Source organism: Vigna unguiculata, chromosome 6 (genome assembly GCF_037176805.1).
Source record: "Vigna unguiculata cultivar grain cowpea cultivar isolate G323 ecotype 2 chromosome 6, ASM3717680v1, whole genome shotgun sequence".
In the NCBI taxonomy this organism is placed as follows: domain Eukaryota; kingdom Viridiplantae; phylum Streptophyta; class Magnoliopsida; order Fabales; family Fabaceae; genus Vigna; species Vigna unguiculata.
The window spans coordinates 37280576-37287505 of NC_140797.1; positions in this window are offsets into that span (position 1 = coordinate 37280576).

A 6930-nucleotide genomic window follows, 5' to 3' on the forward strand; every position below is an offset into this window, starting at 1 on the left:
ACACTTTATTTATTTATTGGTTACAAAATTATTATACCATCTTATCTCTTTGTAACAAAAACATGGACACATCTTAATAATTAGTAAGAATTTCTTATAATATTAACTTTTTTTTTCATGTATTTATTATGTAAAAAAATAATTATCATTTGAAGATGATTAGTTTTAATTTTCATATTATTTTGTTTCATTTTTAATTCTCCTTCTCACCTACTCTAGTATTGGACCCAACATAACAAAATGTCACACTAAAAAATCGAAAGATTCTTGAGAGTTATATAGCAAAAAATTTATACGATCGACCTATTTATATAAAACAATAATAGCTCTTTTAAATTAGTACAAACATTATTGGTATAGTTCCATTTGAGTTTTCTTTTTTTGTTTCGGCATCAATATATGAATTAACCAATCTTAATTAAATTTAGCCCATTTGATTAAGTACTCTATTTGTCAGAAAAAAATTGAGAAAATTTGAAAAATATAAGGAAAAAAAAAACAAGTGAAGAGCATTTATAGGTCTATTTTATTAAGGTTGTTATACTTAAATGAAGAAAAATATTTAATTATGATATTTTTAATATAATTTTGAATAAACAACTTATTTTACTTTTTTTTCAGATTTATCTCTTCAAACAATTTACAATGTGTAAGAAAAATAGAAATAAAGATATAATATTGAAAAATAATATTATATTGAAATTTAGAAAATGACAGATAAAAGTAACATTTTTTTTCTTAAAAAACTATTATATATAAATAAACCGAGAATTTGTCTAGTTTACTTCGTTGTATTTCAGTGAATTGTTTGATCCGAATAGTGCTGACTTTTACTAGTTTTTGTAAATACGTTATGAGAAAATTTATTAAATAAAAAATTAGTTTGGTAAAAATATAACTTTTAATACCGTTTATATTTAATTAGCAATAAATTTATTATATCAATATTTAAAGCTAAATTACTATTTGATGTCTATTTATATAATACATTAGTTTGTTTTTTATTTTATTATAAATATTTAATTGATTCTCTTAATTTTTAAAATGTTATTAATTTCTGTAAAACGGTTTAAATTTGTAAACGTGTGTCATTTTATTTTATGTATACAAATAATTAACGTGAATTTTTGCAATGGGGTTTGAAATGATTATTACACTAATTTTAAAAAACAAGGGACCACTATAAAATATTTGAACATTAAAAAAAAGAAAAATTAATCATCAAATAAATATATAGACTAAATTAATAATAATATATTAATTGTGTCTTCTTTATTTTCCGTATATTTTGAATAAGAATATTTGTATGGAGAAATTGGTGAGAAATAAGAAGCAAAAAACATTTTCATGTAAAAGTAGTAATTGACATTGATTGATTTTTTTTAAAGATCTCACGGTTGATTAAAATTCAAATTTACTACTAAAATAAAAAGAAGTTATGAGGAACCAAATTAAACCAACGAATAATTTAAAGTCGTAAAGTTGAGTATTATAATATCAATTTTCCACATTTTTTAGATCTTTATGTAATCATGAAAATGTGATTTTGAAGAAAAATAAAAGGTCATTGTTTCTCATATTTTGTCTACAATTGATAGACAACATCAAATCAATGAGTCTACGTCTTATTATACTCTTAATTTGAAATTATGCACTTTGTGCTGAAATAGGTCAATGGAATCTCTGCATAGAAATTGAAATTGCATTCTAAAATTGTCTTTAACTACCTTTTCAAAGAATATTGATAGAAAAAGAAAGGGAACCTTTTGAAAATTAAAAATTGTTTTTTATCACAATTTGTCTTTAGTTGTAGTGCACAGGATATTATAGACAAATATAATAGGACAACACAGAATTAAGTCATACACAAGCTTAAGTTTTTATTATTTTTAGTTTTTTTTCTTTTAAGTACATGACCGAATTTGATTCCAGAGAAAGGAATAAAGTAATCTATATGAGAAGAGAATATGTAGTTTAACTAGATTTTTTTTTTAATATATCTTTTTAAATTGGTTTAATTAATGATTTAGTGTTCTAATTTTGTTAGTTTGATTTATTTTGATCTCTTATTTTTAGGTTTAATCTAACTTTTTAATTTATTTTTTAAAAAGATTCATTTGGGTCTTTTTATTATTTTTTATTTTTTTATTAAATAAGTGTAAAATAAGTTTGTCTGATTAAACTAGAAAAGTTAATGAAAAATATAAATATTTATGTGTCTAGTTGGAAAGAAGAGGAAAAAAAATGCTCACGGTACATTTATTCTTACTTTTTATTTACTTTTTTTGTATTTTGATTTTTAAAAAACTAAACCTAAATTCAAATTTTACTAGAAGCTTAATGACTAGCCATATATAAAATTACGATAAAAAATCAAATATCTATAGCGATAAATAATTGAGTATATTCAAACCATAATCCACCACGGAAGAATGTTACATCCAAACTCATTAAAAGAAATTTACGGTAAAAAAGGGACATTGATAATATGTTATATATTGAAAAAAAAAATGTTCTCTTTTTAGCTGTCAAAATGTATATTAGATTAAATATATTTTTTTTAACTTTTCTTATAATGAAAATTGGAATTAAATATTGAAAGCAATCTTTTCTCGAAATTTTAGTCTAATTTAATCTTTTAACTTCAGAAATGTGTGTATTTAATATTTTTAACCAAATTTTGTTAAATTTATTTAACGTTTTAAATGTTTTTCCTGATAACATTTGAGTTGATTACCTCGTTTGACATATTTTTGTTGCAATGTTAATTAAGAAATTATCATAAAATGTGTTTGAAGGGTCAAATAAATTTAACAAAATTTGGTTGAAATAATTAAATTTACACATATTTAGAGTTTAGAGAAAAAAAATATAAAAAGACATCGATAATATGTAAAGAAAGTGGATGAAAACTCATAGTCAAAGGAAGGTGAAGAGCATATGTAAGTGTGTGATATATAAAATATTAAGCAAATTAATGCATAGTTTTGAAGGGAGCTAAGTAATGCAAAACAGAATTAGAAATTTGATAATGATATTTATTTGTGACGTGTTTGGGGAGAGAGCATGACAACAAAATCCACATCCAACCACTCTTATGCCTTTCTATTTTCCAACCACTTTTTTAGTTTTTGCTGGATCCATCTCCATCTCTTTTATTTATCAATAGAAACTTCTCAAACAAGTTCCAACTAAGACAACATTAAAGAATTAATGCACAAATGGGGTATAAAAAACTAACTCAATTATGTATATAAACTATTAAAACCAAGATCAAAGACAAACAATCCCCACGAACCAGCTTACAAAAATTGCAATGTAAATTTATTTATGTTTAGCTTCGATAAAACATGAAATTGCAATTGCAATATATATATATATATATATATATATATATATATATATATATATATATATATATATATATATATATATATATATATATATATCACAAAATTAATTTGTAAAATAATTATTTTTGTTTATAAATTTGAATTTATGTTTAGCTTCGATTAAACATGAAATATTGGATGTTTCTTATTAATATTTAACAAGAGTTTCTAACAAATTAAATAATAAAGAAAAAAAGGAGGAGACAAATATTGTAACAAATTAAGTATTGGAATGGGAAGCAACAATGATGATGAATAGGGAAAAACATGAATTTGTGATTGTTCAAATTTGTTAAAGCTCTCAATGAAGTGATCTATGGAACTACCATTGTCACTAAACAATAAAAATAAAAAATAAAAATGAATTGAATGAGAAGCTTCAACTCCATGTATCATTATGTCTCAACTTTGGCCAAAAACAAAAGGGGGTCACCAAATTTGTGGAAATGGTGATCCATAATTTCAACATTTCATCACCATGATGATGAAAAGAGAGAAGGAAAGAGAAACTTAAAATAATAATAAAGATATAATGTTGATGATACATTTTATAATACCATGGTTAACATTTATATAACAAATTAGGTATAAGAGATGGAGAAGTTTAACAAATTTGGTAATTTGCATAAAGAAGTGTGCTTTAATTTAATTTATGGAACCTTTGTCACATAGGAAACCGTAGGATATGGACCCCCCATATTTAATTATGCCATGACATTATTACCAAATAACACAAAAGAAACATAGTACCGGTTTTTCACTATAAAAACTACGTATAAAATAAGCATATGTACCTTTGGAATTTTCTTCTCTAATGTTAGAATGATTAAAATTTCTTTGTTAAAAATGGAAGGTTCCCGTAATAATGAAGAAAAAAAATGTCTGGTCAACGTAAGTGGGATTAATTATGGTGTTATCAATTTGTGGTAAGATAAAAATACTTGTCGATCAATTTACAAAAAAAAATGAAAATTTATTTTTTATAGTTTAATTAGTTTTTAAGTACAATAATACTTATTCAAAAATTTTTATTACATATTTTCAATTTTTATATTTTTTAATTGAGTTACAACTATTTATTTATTTTTAGATTATTATTGATTTATAAATAACATTTTATGGTTAATATAAAATAATATTACATTTAATGTGAGTGGTATTCTCTTGTTATTTAACACATTTCCAATTAAAACAATGAAAATTATTTATCATTTTCCATTAGAAAAAGAATTAAACAAAAGTTATTTAACTAGCACCTATAAAAAATTTGAAGTATATGCATAATTTATACATTTACATTTATTTTAAATATATATATATATATATATATATATATATATATATATATATATATATAACATAATATAAGAAATGAACAGAACGAATTTACGGTGTTAGAGGGACAACGTGGACTGAAGCAAGGGGAGAGAGTCTGACATGATTGCTTCGCGAGGGGAAGGAAACCTAATTCAGAGGCAGGGTGAGTGAAAACTCAATCAATTTTTAATCAATTTTTTAGTTAGCCATTTACAAATTGATCCATAGATAATGACATGCATAAATATGATATGATACGTGTATCAGATACGATACGTATATGATATATCGATGCATTTATTTTTAAAATAATAAAATACAATAGTGATAGATAAATGATATATCAATATTGAGAAATGTACAATAATTCTTACAAACATAATAAATATGTGATTGTTAATGTGTGAATCCAATTTTCCTAATTAGCGACCAATTATTTTGGTAGTCAAAACCTGGTAATTAATGTTTGTGACCAATTTAAAAATCAATTCATAATTGAAACTATTTTAATTATCAATTTAAAGAATAATTATAATTTTTTGGAACTATTTTAATTGTCAATTCAGTCACTATATAATGACTAATTATTTTTTGTCACTAAAATTGATCACTATTCAAAAATTTTATTGTAGTGTACTATGACTTTATAAATTAGATACTTCATAAGTATTGTTAAAGTATCCTAAAGTATCGGACACAATACGTTATCCAAGTTGAAGTATCGGTGCATCATAGATAATGACCTATGATGCATTGATACTTCATTTTGTATTATGCATTTGTGTATGACACAAATCCGTATTTGATACTTTATCGATATTAATCAATGAAGTATCTAAAATATAAACCAATAATGTTTTTATGATAATAATAATTTATAAATTTTTGTGTTAAAAATATTTAATACATTTGATTTTAATTTGGATTCACACAAGAATAATAATATATTTCTAATGTTTTTAAGAAAAAACATAATTTTAAATATGCATATATCACATGTCGTATTCTATTATTTTCAAAATTAGCGAATCGACGTATCAAATACTCGTATCTGTGCATTATAGATAATAACATATGTGCTTTACATACGACATTATCGACATATATTTTTAAAACAGTACACTTTCTGACGGAAGAATCCATTAATAAGATAACTGAAATGGTTAGTCGATAGATCTGTTAGTAACACATTATTACCAGCGGAATAAAATCCATCACTAAATATTGTATTTTTTGTAATAAAGTGCATCATAACATATTTTCGAAAATTTTAATTTATATATATATATATATATATATATATATATATATATATATATATATATATATATATATATTATACTTTTGTATCTCTGGTCGGTTAAAGTTAGAATGGATAAAAATATGGTATAATTTTTTGTTATGTATTTATATTGTTTTATCATTAAAATTAAAATGCTATTCATATATCTTCAAAACATATATTCCGAAGAAGATTCCAGTTTTTGAACCATATTATTAGTTTATAGAAGGAATGTATTGGGATATAGAATAGTATTAAAGTAGTGTTTGGGACGTGGAGAAGCTTTATAAAGAAGGCACATGATTATGACTACTTATTAATTACACTGCATGCATATTAGTTGGCCAAACTTTTGGTCTATTTAATTAGGAATCTAATTTTTCACATATGAGTTGTGTGTGACAACTTTCACATTTGTTTTCAAAAGAAAAGTTATTGAAATATTGGGTCAAAAAAACAGTGTTAACGTACCTCATATCACGTGGAGAAGGGAAAAATAAAGAATCAAGGTCTTGTTGGTTCAGCACATGCAGGTCAATTCCACCACCAAATAATCAAATCATTCATCTTTTATATTTTAATTTTAGCATTTCTTTCAAAAGTAAATAATCTTAAAAAATATAATTGATATATCTATAGTCAACTAATTAGGGTATGTTTGAGAACCCTTTGCAATTATACAAAATGAGTTCAAACATATTGAGAAAAAGATTATGTTCTTTTTTTTTAGTTGAGTCATCATTAATATATTTTGGTTTATGCTTCTTAAGCTTGATGGAAAAAAATGATATACTCTATAGGATTTTTTTTAAGATTCGTTCTATATTTGATATGGATACTTTCTTGAATGTCTTTTATAACTCCTAGAAGGAGTGTACAGGGAAGCCAAGATGTACTTGACCTACTAATACATGAGAAAATGATATTGTTAACGTAGGA